The 16,477-nt window shown below is 40.5% G+C and overlaps 1 protein-coding gene across 5 annotated transcripts in view; it reads right to left on the bottom strand.

The window, feature by feature from the left end:
• The window catches only part of ZNF521 (zinc finger protein 521), a 230,794-nt gene that overhangs the window by 138,740 nt on the left and 75,577 nt on the right, over nucleotides 1–16,477 (bottom strand). The gene's annotated exons all lie outside the window — the stretch shown is intronic.

The following is a 16,477-nucleotide window of genomic DNA, read 5'->3' on the forward strand; positions in this document are numbered from 1 at the left end:
CTGAAAGATTTATGAGTTACCAGGAAAAGACAAAGCAGAAATGCTGGCCAGATAATAAACGGACTAGTCATCTATGCTATTACCTCATCTCTAAACAGGGAAAGTTGTAAATATTTTTTTCAAGAGATATGCTGTACAATTTTTGCATCTTTCCTTTTAAATGTAGATAACTATACTTCAATGATCATACTCGTATTAACCTAAAACTTTTTAAAAAATATTAAAAGCATGTTTGAAAGATCACTCTACATCAAATAATTCTTCCATTCCTTTCCAGGGGCAATGCTTGAGGATTTTTTCCTTTTAAAAGTAAAACTGACTACAGTAACACTACAGAAAAAAAGATACAATAAACCCTGGAAGAATATCTTTCTAAAGGTATTCTTGCGAAGTAGAAAGTTTCCTAACATCTTCATCCTTCTCTCAAGAAATTTACTACAACACCACAAAAGTTAGAACCAGCCTATATTGTATAAACAAATTCCAAGCCTGCTTACTTTAAGGTAAAGAGATTTTACTAGATTATCAACCTCTTGCTTATCCACAGGAAACAGATGAGGATTCGTTCCTTTCCTGCATCTAGAAACTGATGACAACGCCATCTCACTATCAATGCCAGATGGCAACCATCTAACTCTGAGAAAACAACCAAACACCATTGCTGGATGCCTGCCCATTGACACAATGCTTTTCAGGATAGTTTGGAAACTGCATGGGTTTTTATCCTCTTGTTTACATCTTGGAGAAGAGGGTTTCACAAATTAAACACACCTTTTGCACATACACACGCTATACATCTGTAATTACCTACATACAAATCTGCACTACTGGTATGTATTCAAATAACACAATCAACCCCTGGCCTGAGTGCCATGTTTTTGAATCAAAAACAATGCTGTTTGTTTAGCAAAAAGAAGGAAACATAAAAATCCTCCCTTCCAGCAAAATTAGTGTCATCTGCTAAAATGCTTCCCAATGTGCAAAGTTCCTCATTGTCACACATACTAAATAAAACCAGTCAGGTGAGATTTTAAGATGGAACATTAATGACTGCAATATTCACAGGAGACTTTTAATGTAAATCTGTGTACTGCCCTTTCAAATTGCTGGATTTGACTCTAAAACTGGAAATTATCAAAACAGTGGAACAAGCATTTACAGAAAAATATGCTAACGTTTTCTCTAGTTCTAAATTTTATATTAAATGCATCTTTCCAGCTAGGTCTTTTAAATGGGAAAACCTTTTGTTCTTTAAAAATCCAATCTATTTCTGACATACACCCACTGATGGCAGATAAACTGGAATTTATGTCTGCAACCAAGTGAAGAAAAATAGTCTGTGACTGCCTAGGCAACATATTTCGTAACCAAATTTCGTATTAAAATGAATATCCTATGGAGAAATGATATATTATTGTATAAATGTTTAGAGGACTATATAGTAAGTGTTATAAATAGTGTACCATCACTGACATAGCAGTAAATCACTTCCTTCTTGTGGCCACTGCCTGCCCGGTTTTACCTGTTATACAACCATTCCCCCCGGCTCGTGGATCCCAGCAGGCTGTTGGGCTGGCAGCAGGGTCAGGATCAAGCGTGGAATGTGACCAATGGCAGCCCCTTTCCCCCACCCAATTCTTCTTGTTTGCCTGGGATTCTCCTCAGCCTTTTTACAAGGGTAAGGAAAGCTGAGGGGGAAGAACGTGACCACAGCACAGAGACAGTTCTTGCTTTCCAGCCGGCAAATGGAAATGTGTGCCGCTTTGCAGTTGCGGTTTTTAATCAGAGCCCGTACTAATTCTACAGAGCAATTCCCTTTGTGCAAAAGGGAGAAGAGCAAGCCACTTACAAGTCAGATTTGTGTCCTTTTAACTGAGAAGTGAAAATCTTTCAATCTCTCAGAGCTACAGAAGAACAAGCAAGGCAGGGGGAATTCCCAAGGCGGAGGACAACAGGATTTTCCTGAGTACAAGTCTAACAATGTCACCAACACGCTTTTCCGACTCCCCACCCCCTGGCATGGCAGGGGACAGCCTGTGTGGAAGGGGTACTGGTGGCTGGCCACATGCTCTGGAAGGAGGAACCCTGGGCTGCCCTCACACAAAGGGCTCCAAAGGCCAAGCCCATCAGCCTTCTGTGACCCACAGAAAGGCTTTTGAAACTGTCCCTCTGCAATGAGGAAAACGTTTCACTGCGGTGACTTTTGCTGTGCAGACTCCAACCTGAACCCTGGGAACATTGTGTGCAATGGACTAATGTGCCAGTTGAGCTCAGGGGCTGGGTAAGAATGGATCTGGGGACAGCAACCAGGGTAACTACAGGACTAAGGGTAATTACTGCTACAGCAGGACTTGAGGACCATTACTTACAGGTGGTAATGCCTGTCCTGCCCTGCCATTCCCCCACCGCTGCCCACAAGGATGCTGCCCCATAAAGTTAAGGTGCAACCACTAAGAGCATCTCCCTCAGAATGGCAGCAAAGTGTGACTTGCTGCTTTACACTGAGGCTACTCCACGTGCACACACACACACACACAAGGTGAGCAAGCCTTGGCCCTCAAAAGTGTGATGGAAGAGCTGAACTTAAGGTCTCCTCAGAGAGCCAGATGCTTGGGATGCAGACTCCACTCCAGCTTTCCAGATCTCACTACAGAGCCAGCTCTGCACTGGGGATAAAGTTTGACCTGCTGTCAGGGTAAAGGGCTTCAAACCCCTTTTCACCCATCACTCTCATAGAAAATGCAGTTTGCTGCACATAGCTGCCTGTATATAAATCTGGAGACACCTACATACTGAGCTACATGTCAGCATTACAAATCTGATCTTTAGTGTTATAACAAGCTGTTTTAAAATACTCTGGACCAAATTCAGATGCACACATACAAGTTCCCAGGAGTGGTACACATCTATCTGAGGGCAGAATGGGGCTCCAGGTACTTGACAGAGTGTTTATGGAGTTTTAAAATATATTTTCTGTATCGACCTTTTTTTTTCCTTCAGCACTCACTAAGTGCTACTTACTGTAAATGCCTTTTTTGTGTTATGGCAAGTATTCTGAGTTTCAGTGTGATGCACTTAACATGTCCATGTAAATTTTTAATTTTTGGAACCAGTTACTTCACACTCGCTGACTCTAAGAAAGCTTTAGCACTCACAACCAAAAAACTTCACTGAAAATCAGCTACAAGGCCTAAAAGTCTATTTAAAGATGCAAATGTGTGTGAATAGTTAGTGCAGATGTTTTTCTACACCAACTGTACTTGCTGAGTTTCACCATTTCCATAAAGCACATTAAAACAAGTGTGTGAACACTCTGAGATGAAAGTACCAAGCACTCCTGAGACTTCCAGTGGAAAGCAGAGCTGCCTGACTTTTCTCCAAGCAGACAGGAATGCCCATGATTCAGCAGCCTGAGTAAATAAAAGAAGTCCTTATTTCCTAATTCTGCTGGCTGGCCACACTGCAGCAGTCTCTGTGCTGCTGCCAAAGGGGATGCAAAACTGGAACTACACCCAGCAGCTGAAGGACTGTCTTTGTTAGCCAGCCAGGCCTTCCTGACCATCTTCTGGCAACAAAACTATCGTATCCTGCAAGGAAGACCTCCATCTCAGGCTTGATAATTCTCTAGCCTGTCTAATAGGACAAAACAACAAATTTTGCTTGGTCTGTGTTGGAGGAGGACAGCTGGAAACTCAGTTAGCAGCAGAGTAACACCTGTTCAGTAGTATTGATGGGCAAAGTGCTCACCAACAGAAAAGTGAAGCAATACCAGGAGGAGTTATCCCATGCAAGGGGGGGAGGAAGGGGGAAGCACAAGAGCACAAAAGCACCTCTGTGGAGTTAGCAGCCAGCCACTCATGTGCCAACCCCGGAGACATGAGGTCTTAAAAGTGATCCTGTCCCTAGTGCTGCTGGCTGAATTAACAGGACTGCTTCAGAAAGATGTTACTTAGTCACCAGGAAGGTCTATGACACACACATACTTTTGCTGGAGTAGACTTCAGGGCACTTGCTTTATCATGGCTTATTTTTCTGTATGATTTAAACATGTTTTTGCTGCCACTAGACAAATGGCCACATTCCTAAAGCAAATGTCAGCTAACCTTTATGTGCCATAATACATAGGGGCCCTCTGACAGAACAGAGTTTACACATATGAACAAATTAATATTTTCAATATCCTGTAAGCAGCAGTTTTCCATTTTCCCCATTTTGCTGCTCAAGTAACGGGCACAGACAAGCTGGAATGCTTTGCCTCAGGTTACAAATGTAATCTTTGTGAAGGAGGAAACAGAACCTGCATCTCCCCAGTCTAAGCCACTCCTGCAAAAATAATTCTTTCTCCCCTGAAACACAGAGCTGGCAAAATGCTTAGACTGCTGGATTTGACCAAGGAGAAAGCCCAGCAGTTGAGATGGACAGACACCCCCAGCTCCGGTTCCTGCTGATATGGTCTCACTACTTTTCTCCCATAACAATAATGACAGACTGGTGAGACTGGTGACACAACTATCCCCCAGGAACCTACCCAAAGTACTAAACAGCAAGGTTTCTTTAACAGGTAAAAAATAATGAGTTACATAGGAAGATAATAGATACTAAAAATGAAAAATCAAGTACACCAGGCAGCAGCACATAAACCTGTGTACTCCATACTGCCACAGGCACATGGATTGTGAATGCACATGTATGCATTTATGCATTGGGTTGTTATGTAGCTATTATTTGTTGTCCTACCACCAGTCAAAGACCTGTTCATATGCCAGTGCAGAGACTTATATGTGTTTATACACAGGTATTGAAAAGGATGGAAAACTCATGCAAATGTACAGCGCTGCTAATTTACCAGACAGCATGCCACAAAGTAGAACATGATTTGTAAGAAAGGAAGGACTAAATAACAGGTAGGTAGGTCAGTTAACTGGATGTATGATAAGGCTCCACAGTTTTAAATACTTGCATTTTTGTGCAGGTAATTGAGTGGAGTGGTTATTATATATCATATAGTTTAGTTGTAATGGCCATTTCAGGTTTTAGTGCTGGCCACATTTTATATTATTACCACCACTAATTGTCTGCAGGGCTACCCTGAAAATGAGATAAGGAATCTTAGGGGAATATGCAGGTGTGAATAAATAGCAAATGACGGGGTTAGATATTGCTGAAATAAAACAATATTGTGCTGTGTGCTGAATAGATCTAAATAACTAGAAGATCAAAGGACAGTGTTTAAGGATTAACATGCCTTCAGTGATGGTCTAACATGCATGTCACTGAAAGAAGCTATAGTTTTGAAGTTTTTAATAAAAGTAGAAGGTAGGACTAGTCTTTAATTAATTTTAAATAAAATATACATTGTTACATAACATTCTCTGTTTACTTTCAATAGAAATGTACACAGCTTTGGAAAAGCTGAAACTTTAATATAATCATCACATTTTTTTCACATCAGTGACCCCACATTAAACTCACTCATTTGTCTCATAACTTATTAAATGGCTTGAAAACTAATACTCTGTAATGGGCATTCAGAAGAGAAATGTGAACTTTAAAAATTATTTATAATTTACAGATGTTTTTTAAAATCTATCAATATTTCAAAACTGCTTTGGGAGCACCAATTAAATGCATTAACAGTTAGATTACTGGGGGAGAAACATACAGGGGTTCCTGACCAAAAGAACTGAGACAGCTGGTAGGGAGGTTTCCCCATTTTAAATTTCACAACCAGAGGAAAGGCAGCTCCTAGAAACAACAAATAAGTCACTTTAATACCTCACAGGAAAAACCTGCTTGCTTTTATAAAATGCCTTTAATGCCTACATAAGTAGTTAACATTCCTGTATTGCTCTCCTAAGGTAACCTAAGGCTCCAGCTCCATTATGTCTTCTTCAGAAGACATATTACCATTACATATGTAAAGAGGAGCATAAATGTTTTCCTTGATTGTTGCTTAAAGTTCATTTGAACAGACGGAGCCCAATGAATTCCATCTTCTGCAGCCAAATTAAAGAAAATGTAAGCAGTTCATATTCTGCTCCACCTTTCAAATCACACACAAAACTCAATTTGCAACTAGAAGAAAACAGGGCTACCCTTCTGCTTGTTTGAGGAAACTGGCATTTTGTGCCTCTATAGGCAAAGAGAAAGCGTAAGTAATTTTCCACACTCCTGTACATATAGCTAATGACAGTCACCATCCTCACAGCTTATTATACTGCTTTACATAATTGGGAATCTCATGTCACACAATTAATTTACAGGGGTTGTTTAGTTGTGACTGTACAAGCACTAAGCGATTCAAATTAGCTCATTTGTCCACTGCTTAAATGTGACAAACACATTTACACTGTATTTCTTCCCCTGTTAAGTTGCTGTTTCTTTTAGTCTTTGTTTTTGTTTGTTTGTACAGTATGAGTCAGAGACCACCAGGCTTGTTCCATCTGAAACTAGGATCAGAAAAAAACCACCCTGAGAATAATTGCATTTAAAATCAAGATAATGGCAGAGCAAAAGCCCATTCAGATACTCCAGCAAACTTGCACATAATAATGATCTCCTAAGAACCTGTATATTAACAACCTCATGTACTAAAAGTAGTAATTCAGTCAATTGGGTTTTTGCTAGAGAATAATTATTATAATTTGTTGTGCCGATAACAGTATTTGTACTGCTTATTAAGAACAGCAAATGACTAAGGGATAACAGTTCAGGGTTCTTCACTGGACCCCAGTATTTCCCTCTGCCTTCTGTTTTCACTGGGTTGTGCTCTCCCCCAGGCAACAACATGAATAGGACCAAAAGCCCTCTCCCTCCAATCTTCCCCCACGCTGCAGCTCCTTTTGAAAGCCTCAGAGACAGCAGTCCCTGTAATGCAGTCCCAGTCAAACTTTCAAAATAAATAAGTATTAAAACGAGCTGACAGTTTCTTTCTTTCCTGGGTCACAACATAAGGAGTGTGCCTTAAGTCAGAGAAATGCCATTATTTCTCTTTCCTTCCCAAAATCAAATGGTCCAGAAGATCAGGCCCAAAGAGCTGAAGGAGACCCCGCTTCACAGCTGCCCTTTAAGTCCCCATTCCCACACAGCTGCAGGACCCTGCAGGGAGAAGGGCAGGCTGTCAAAAAAGTCCCTAGCTGGAGGCTCAGACAAAAGATGGAGCCTCTGGGTGGGATTTGCAAGCATAATCTCCTGAGATGACAAGCATCACCTTGGGTCCTGATTTGAGTATCTCCCTTCTTTCAGTTAATCTAGAGTTTAATCATGAAAGTCCCCCATTTTTTATCACTTATGCCTGTCTGTCCCACTCGTGCCTGCATTTCAACCACCCCAATTCTTTGCCTCATTGCCTTTAGATCAGAACAGCAACAACAAGACACTTAGGAGGGGGCTAAACTAGGACAGAGAAAGGAAGGAAGGCAGTGTATGGAGAAGCAAAAGCAAGAAATACAGGGTAGAGAGAAAGGAGGGAGTCAATAATTGCATCTGAAAGAAGCCCAGGCAAAGATATCTAAAAATCTTTTCAAGGAAATGGAAAGTAAAAGAAAATTAAGATCAAGCAAAAGCAGTGTAGGCAGTTAACGCTTTCAAAAACACATCAGTGTTATTTTGCAGGGTGCTAGAATTAAATACAGTAAATAAACACAGAACTGCTTATTTCTTAGAATGACAGAAATGTGGTGAAGGTCTTATTTACACAGGTGAAAACTCCTGGACCTAGATCTGCAAAGGGACCTAGGTGTCTCCAGGAGCCCAAGAAGCAAAGAAGGCAGGATTCATGGGGCCCTGGGGGGGAACCAGGAAAAGGTCTGCAGCCTCACAGCTTGGGCACTCAGCTGGGAAAGGGGAGTACTGGGCTCTTTATACATTAAAGAGGCACTGGATAAAAACAAACTTAAGCATGAGTTCCAGATGGCAAGAGCCCCTGGACTAAATGAGCATACTTCACAGGGCGACAAGTTCTTTCTCAAATGTGCTCCTATCAGTTCTATGAATAGGATACTCTTTCCTTCAGCCCAGCTTCCAGGAGAAGGGACCTTGGGACGACTTAAGACCCTCTGCTCAGAGGCAGGAAATGTGATTTTGAATCCCCTCAGGATATTCAGAGAACTGAATCAAGGCCTCATGCCATGTAATACTTTACCTACTTGGTCCCTAGGTAGGGAAGACAGGAACACAGCATTTTTTGCTGAAAGTGCCCAGAACTTTGACTGGGTATACTAAGATATGACACTCTCCATGCACCAGGCTGATCAAAGGCAGCAGGTGCCCAGATGCTCACACTAGGATGGTTTGCACAAACTACCAAACCACTGTAACCCGAGAAATTTTCATGAAAAGAAGAGGTGCCTACCAAAGTGGGCTAAATCCAGGAAGGTAAGCGTAGGATAACCAATTCTATTTAGCTTATAGTCCATCAATATCCCATTTTAGGGTCTCTTGTTTTAGATCTGACTGTTAGTGCACATGTGCTGCACAGCTGTTAAAAAAGATGTCCTGGGGCAAAGGTAACCTTGCTTTTATTAACAAGACGGCAGACAAATGCTTACACCGACTCTAATGCAGCATAGTTGCACTGGGGACAACGTGTTTTGGGAACCTTTTTGGTGCAGCCAAAATGCTGTGTAAGACTGTTCTTTCTTCCTGACTCTCATTTTCCCCAGGTTTGCTTAAATGGGAAAACATGTGGATGTCTATGCCATGGGGCAGGCACAGGTGGGCAGGTGTGCATTGCTTCCAATAATATCCAGGTGGTCTAGCCTGTAAGGGAAACCTAACAAATTTCCCAGTCCACAGTGCTCAGAAGACCAAATTGTGTTATGAAGATGTCATGTGTAAACTGTCACACCTACTGTCTGCTTATCTTGCAGAATATCAGTCCCTCTATGTGGAATTTTGCATGGTAAAAGTTGCATTTGAAGTATGCATATGCTTCACTCAGTCCTTTCATGTTAATACAGATTTGAGTGATTAAATTATAAAAATGAGAAGGTGTAATTCTTTGTAAAAGGCAGAATTTTCCTTCTCTTCTGTATAATTTCCATTCACCAAAGCCTGCTGAAATGCATGATGAAGTGTCTGAAATAGAGGCCTCTTCAAAAATAAAGAGATCTCCACTTTGTTAAAGCCCATATCTTAAACAACCCTTTGTAGCTTCCTCAGTGTAGAATGGAAGCCTGGTGTGAAATACAGTAAATTAAGCCTTTTGCTGTGAGGGCTGGAAATAAGGGCAGAGCAGAATAGCGGCTGGATTTGAAATTATTCTTTTTTTTTTTTTTTATTGGCTTCATTTACATCCTGTCTAAGGTCTTCTGAGCAGCTCAAGGTGTCTTATCTCTGGCTACCAGGGGGTATTTTGCAGTCAAAGCAGTTAACGTACTTTCCTCTCTCTCTCTCTTTTTTAAGGCCATCTTATCAGACAGATCTCTTCAGGCTGAGGAAAACCTATACTTATCAGTCTGCGCACTCTATTGACAGCTCAGTGCTTCGAGGGACAAATGAAAGCTTAGGGTAGAGAAAGATCAGTTAACCTGTTCCACTCTCAGTTTAGACTAATCTTTGGTTTGTCTAACTCCAGGAAACACTGTACACCTTTTCTGTGTTTACTTAGACAACAGAGGCGCACAATCGCACCATCGCTCGCCAGAGCGGGAGCGCAAGTACAGCCACGGCACTAATCCCCAGGGCAGCCTGCCTGTTGGCTCGAGAATGTGAGCAGCCCTCTGCTGACCTCCAGCAACTCCTTCTCCAGGTGACCTCGGGGGCAGCAGGCTGTTATGGGAGCACCTGAGAGCTGCCAGGATTGCCCAGTGAAGCAAAAACTGAGGGCTGCACAGACTCACCATTTGTGAGCCTTCCCCACGAGCAAGGGGAAGTGTGCACTCCTCAGGAAAGGAAACTAATCCCACATATAGTCAAAATGTAAGCAATGAGGATGAAAGTAAACCTGAAGAGAATCCTGCAAACCTGCTTTTGGATCAGAAGATAAGGTGAAGAGCAATTTATTTAGACCGCTCCTTCTTATCCTACCAGGGAAAATTTTACAGCATGATGTGATTGGTAACGAAGAGCAGCCAGCCCTACTAACTGGTGTCTCTAAAAAATATACAAGCCAGTTTTCTCCCTTAAAAAAATAGCAATATTCCTCTTGTTCTTTCTTTTCACAGTTCACAAGAAATGAGCCAGCTTAAAAGCTGCTGCTACTGAAAAATCATTCACCATAATTTCAGGTGAAAAAAAAAATTCGACCAGCCTTGTGTTGGTCCTGCTTCATACATTTTTATGTTTATTTTTTCTTCCCCTTTTGTGTCCAAACATTTCATGAGCACTTTTTATTAGTGATAACCCTAGACTTTCCCTGCAGAGAAGGTTCACTATTAATTGTCCATTATCTTGGTGAGTCAGCACAAAGGAGAGGGGAAGAAATTCTCATCCAAATGGTTTCACCTCCCTCTCTTGAGAGTGATGCCCTTGTCAGGGCATTAAAGACATGAAAACCTGCCACTTATCAGAATTGTGTTTGAATCGAACTACTGTCCTTGAAAACAGTAGACACCAGATACCATCAAAATAAGGCACATTGGCAGATCATGTTCCACTGTGACTCAGGCAACCTTTATCCAGCTTACATATGCACTTGCAACTGCATATGACCAGTAATGTTACAGACATAGTTTCAAGAAGGGCATGTTCTTTTCCATTTTATAAAACAATAAGCATAATAAAAATAGCAACTGCCATAATGAAGAAAAGTTGGCTAGCATCTATGTTAAGTCTCTAGATACCATATTAAAATGCGGGGAAGTAGTATGTACAGATTTTTTGGGAGTAGAAGGAAGAAGACACAGATGACATGTTTTGTGAAACAGTTTGGAAGACTTCAACAGTTTAAATAAGCCTGAGGACACATTTGAATGTAAACTCGTTGCTGAACCAAATCGTAAATTTTTAAATTATATGACATCACCAGTTCTTAACAAAGCATAATTCAAACCTATTGAAATGCTGAATTTACTTGCTAGAATGAAACATTTAAAATAGGTCTTTAGTGTGTCTATTAACCTGATCAGAAATGGGGGAAAAAGAAAAAAACAGCAGTCAGTGATTGTCTGTTCTGTTCACAATTCAAATTCACAAAGAGAAAAAAAATTAAAAAGTTACGCTTTGCTTTTAACAAGTAAACAAGTGTACAAATTAATTCAGAGAGCTGTAATTTTGAAAATTTTCTATGTTTAATGTGCACTGCAGTTAAACTACTTTTTCTGTACAAATTAATTTACTGCATCAGTGATCGATGTTTATGTTTAGGCAATTTTATTTCTCAGTGTGGTAAAATTAGACCTAATAGTTGCAACCTGTTATGTCCAATCTGTCACTGAAATTCAAATTGCCCTTTTTCCTATTATTCAAGGAGTAATTTGGAGGAATTAAAGCCATCTAAAACCAGAAGACAAACAATTCTCTATAAGGACTCAATAGCCTGTGTCATCAACCTGCTCTGGAAAGCAGTGGCCTTTCCACAACAGAACCACTGCTTCCATTTCCTCTGGTCCAGTACATTTGCAGCCCAAAGTGCCACAGAAGGCACAAGTGTCTGAAGACAGCAGAGGATTGTGTGACTCCTTGAAGGAAATGTAAGGAAAATACACATTTTGAAGCAGTTGAAATAGCATTAACAGCCAAGATCCTTCTCCCCATTTTATAATTGTTGATGTTCAGACATTTTTAATCAGTCATCCATCTACAGAAAATAGATTTTGTTCTTCATCTGGGACAAGTTAGTTATTGCCATCTTGTTCTTGTCAGCAAAGCACTCAGCTCCCACCAACAACCATTATTTATTACTTCCAGTGCTGAAACATACGTGTCAAACTTTGTTTACTACCCTTTGCCTTATTTTTCCTTGCTTCAAGTGAGATGACTGTGCTATATACACCAGGTTTTTCTCTTGAATTCCCTGAGGCTTCTTGAAAAGACTCTTACATATCTCCCAATGTATCTTACATGTTTTGATCACATTCAAATTTCTGGATGGGTTGTTATATGCTGTTTCTGTACTCATTTACATGTTCTATTCTTAAAAGCCTAACAACCATCCTCCTCACAATTAAGAAACAAATACTTACTTTCCCCTCTCACACATCTTTTTTTATCTTTAGTTTTATTTTTCTCTCTGTGTTTGTGTTTGGGAAGGAGACTCAGTTTTCCCACATACACAGAAGGAATACTTTACTTTCTGAGTACCAAAGTGCATCAAAATTTTTGGTCTTGTTGGTGGTAGATTGAATGGAAACAGTAAGATGAGAGATAAAGTCGATTTTGTGGAGATTTTGCATCTTTTCCAGTCATCTTACTCTTTCATAAATTTTAAAATTCCAAGTAGGCTCATTTCTTAGCAACATTGCTCAGTTCAGCAAGCTGATTAATAATTTTGCTACTAGGCTGTACTGATTAATGTGGATTAGTCAAGTGATTATTAATTGTAATGTTTTGCAGGACCAAGCTGCCCTAAACGACTTGGGCTTTGATAGTATTTTACAAGTGGAACTTCCTTAGATGGATGATATGTAACTTCCTGGATTCCCAAAGCTCAGCAAAGTGGCATGACCTTACCCCTGGGTTCACTCCTCTGTTTTAGTGCCCATAAACCATTTTCAGATGACAATATTTGAACTAAGACCCTTGCTTTTTGTACAGCACTTGGCTGCTATTTCCTCTTCCTCCTGGTTGTTTGCTTCATTCCCCTAGTTGATGTTATCAGACTTATCTCAATGTGAGGTAAAACACTTCTTTTTGCTGAGTCCTATGCAGTTTCTAAAACAAAGACCTGAACTTCTGCTGATCCCGTGGCAGCCCGCATAACATAAATAAAAACATCGTGTACATGGGCTGGGCTACGTATGTAACAGTTAAATCATTTGTCCAGGATGGAAAACAGACACTTTAATTCTAGTGCTTAAACTTGAAGCACAGACCATTGTATTCCACGATTACATTTACATGCTTCCTCCTGAAGTGGCCAATGAACCAAATCACTATTTATCATCTATTGTACAAGATTTCCTGACTCTGCTTGTGTTTAGACTCCTGTTTTGCTGATACTGGACTTCACAGTATCGTCAGCCTCCACAGGAGCATATAAAAGCACAAACTATTCCTAAGACTGAATAGCAGGCTCTGTGTTAGGTAATGCATTGGCTGGTAGGCTGCACTTTCTTGCTAATTACAGTAGAAGTTTTCTCTTAAAGAAAACATGGCACAGCAAATGGCATGGAATCAGCTTGCTTTCTAATTGGAGCTTTCTCTCTAATTCTCTCAGTACTAAGTTTCCCCATAAACACATTCTTCTATATTTGGATACTGGATTTAACCCTCATACAAAATAAGACTTGACACAATGATATATTTATTTGATCTTTTCTAAAGCACCAATTGCAAGCCAAGTAGCATAAAGAGCCAAATGCAAAACAGTAAAAGTAGAAAGCAAAATCTAATAGCATGTTACAATATGCTATACACACAGATTTCAAAAGGGACCTGCCAGCCCCAAAAGATTCAATTCCTGACTAGTTAGAGGAAAGAGAAAAACAAAAGGGTAGCAGATGCAAAAACAAAGGTAGGGAGCCCATAAAACAGTCATGGATAGGCCAACTGAAATAAACAGGGCTTGCAGCTTGCCTTAAAGGCAGCCAGCAAGGGGCTCTGGCAGGGAGCTCCACAACGGAGGACAAGAAAGCCTTGCCTTCGGCCTGTGTCTGACTCAGCCCGGGGAGAGAAAGCCACGTCCAACCGCGAGCAACTGCCAGACAGGGACACGGAGCACACGGCTGCTGCCCAAGAACCAGGGATTAACATTTGAACAGCTACATGGACAGCCCTGTATTTTTTAATATAGCCACCCCAAAGAGGCTCCGGATCCATTTCAAGGGAAACAATTAGGAGCACATTACAGTAGTCTAGCCCAGATGATTGCAGTATGGTCTTTGTCCAAGATAAATAAGCAAACTGTTCAAATAAGCTGGAAATTCATCACGAGGACGTAGAACCAGGGCCCTTCTTGCTGGAGAAGGAACCACACTGGTCAATAATACTCCCAACATGTATCTTGTACTAGCCTGAAAATGTGTCTCTCTGCATCCCAGAACACCAGAACACTTCCTGCCTCTTTATTTCAAGCCCATTAAGAAGGCAGCCTCAAGGCATATGGTCTGAGTGTTTCCCCCCCATTTTCCACAGCCTTGTGGACATTGTACTACCACCAGTTTCACTCCTCTGAAACATGTCTACTGGAGGCATATGTTACATGCCTGCAAATATATTGCAGACCTCCTGTAAGCAAGAACAGCTCAGAGCAGCCCAAATGAAAATATCACATATTGCGATATCTCCAGCCAGCTAATGGAACTGCAACCTCTAACTCCCCTGATAACTCATATCCCACATAAAGGCAGGGGAAAAAAAAGAGAAGGAAGACTGCCTTGTGAAAAAAGGCAAATACGCATCTTGGAATAAGGTATTACCCATTTGGTCCAATCTTTTAATTGCTCTTGGCCAGATGCCAGTTTTGGGTCAGCTCCTTGGATACCTGACAGGGTCTGTAGTAATGGGACAGGAGCCCTTACCCACAACATGGACACAGTGGCAGCTTGAGGAGAGAAGAGCTGGGGAGTGAAGGGTACACTAAGAGCATCCTGACCATCCGGAGCAGCCAGTAACAGCTGTTCCTGCCGAGCTACAGTCCCAACACAGGGTCACTTCAAAAAATTGGTAATCTGGGAAGAATCATGCTGTGGACTGGATCTGGCTTGCAGGACATTATTTGGACTACTCTGTATCAACTCCAAAGCAAAAGCTCTTCTCTGGCTTTTATTGTGGCAGGAAAAAACGCCTGTTTTGTGGCTTTTTATCTCATGGGCATAATCCCAATCAAAACAATCTGAAATGCAATCAAGACAATTAGTTTTTTTATTCCTTCTGATCCTAACATGACTGCAAAGGAGACCGATAACCTTCCGGTCTGATCTTCATCTTCCTGGCAAAAAGAAATATGAACAACATCAGACAATTGTTGACTTTGTACCAATGTGCAGGCAGCCTATACTAACCAGGCAGCCTGTAACAGGAAACATTTCCAGGAATTTTACATGTGTTTTTATTACGGCAGGATCTGTTTTCTTCATTTCATTCAGCCTTGAGCTGGGATTTTAGAATGCACTGGTACAACATTCTCTCTGCTGCTTAGAGGGTGGGATGGCTGAAGAAAGGCTTCATTCTCCCCAAATTTTCTACACAACTACTTGGCTTTTGTTCCATGGCTTTAAGCCTGCTACTTTAGCCCAGGTTTATCATCCCCACATTGGACCATTTTATTTCCACTGAAAACTTCTAGATTTCTGTTGCTATTTGATACAAATTACTGGCTCTGAAATATTCTGATTTGCTGACTTTCTTCACAAACGAAAAACTGCATTCCTCTGAAGAGGCAGTATGTATCACCTCAGATTCTCTTATGGAGGTAAAGAGAATAAGTGACCCTGACTTAGCTTTATCATGAGCTCCTATTCATTTTGCATGAAGATTTTAACCCTAAGTGACTATTTTCATAAGCTCAACTACATTCATCCCTTTCCCCATGCATTTAATTGCAAAAAAGCTAATTCTCTGTGTTGCAGGCATGATGTAATGAACACACTGAGGAAACTTCTAGCAAGATATTTATATCAAGGAAATATTAGCAAATGCATCCAACAGATACAGAGGAGGATTAGCAGAAAAATAACTGGCCAACCTTTTGAACACTAGGCTGTTTAATTTAACTTACATTAACAAATACACTAAAATCCAAAGTCTCAAAGAATAAAATCCTGGCCCTGCTGAAGCCAATGGAATTTTTGCTATTAACTTTTAATGGGACAAGCATTTTAGCTTTGGTCTGGATCTGGTTAGAAGTAGGGTTTAAGAAAATCAGACTTATTGCCTAGGAGTCTAGTGGTAATATTCAAAACGAATGAGCTATATTACTTGGGTTCATGAGGAAAATACAAAGTGAAAATTATGGTAACTTTTCAAGGTTTATTAACTCAAGTCCCATAGCCTCGAGGGGATATTTCCATCTGCCCCATTTATATGCTACCATGACAGTTCTTGCTCTTCAGTAAGTTACATTAAAAAAAGCCTTTGTAGGATTTCTTTAACTTCCCATAGACAAGTACTTTCAGCAAAATCACACTGTGATTTCATTTTAAAACAATTATCTCTAAACAATTTTTTAACCAATACAAATACTTTAACTTGGATATACAAAATGCATTCAGAAGTGACTATATGGAAAGCTAACATATATATAAAAATAATGTGTACATGTAATTTTGTACATACATAAAAATAAATAAAGGTATATCCAAAAAGAAAGCTTTTCCTTCCTCCACAAAGACCCTAAGATGTACATTACATCTTTAACTAATTCCTGGTAAAAAAT

The sequence above is a fragment of the Ammospiza nelsoni genome, chromosome 1 (assembly GCF_027579445.1).
Source record: "Ammospiza nelsoni isolate bAmmNel1 chromosome 1, bAmmNel1.pri, whole genome shotgun sequence".
Lineage (NCBI taxonomy): Eukaryota > Metazoa > Chordata > Aves > Passeriformes > Passerellidae > Ammospiza > Ammospiza nelsoni.